Here is a 276-nt window from a genome sequence, read left to right on the forward strand (position 1 = left end):
CCGGGCTGGGGATTCGAACCCGCCACCTTAGGTGTACGTGGCTGGCGCCTTAGCCGGTTGAGCTATAGGCGCCGAGCCAAGCACTTTTATTATATTCAAAGTAATATGATTAGTTTGGAAAAAAGCATTTGTGTAAATCTGAAAGCTAAACCAGACCATTTTCTCATGAAACACAATTTGTACTTGAAAGAATGATTAACAAACTGGTTATTTAGAGTTGGACATTTATGCAGACATTTGAAAATGAACAGAGTGAACTTACCACTTCATTTTTTC

Source organism: Otolemur garnettii, unplaced genomic scaffold (genome assembly GCF_000181295.1).
Source record: "Otolemur garnettii isolate 467f Iridium unplaced genomic scaffold, OtoGar3 scaffold00012, whole genome shotgun sequence".
Lineage (NCBI taxonomy): Eukaryota > Metazoa > Chordata > Mammalia > Primates > Galagidae > Otolemur > Otolemur garnettii.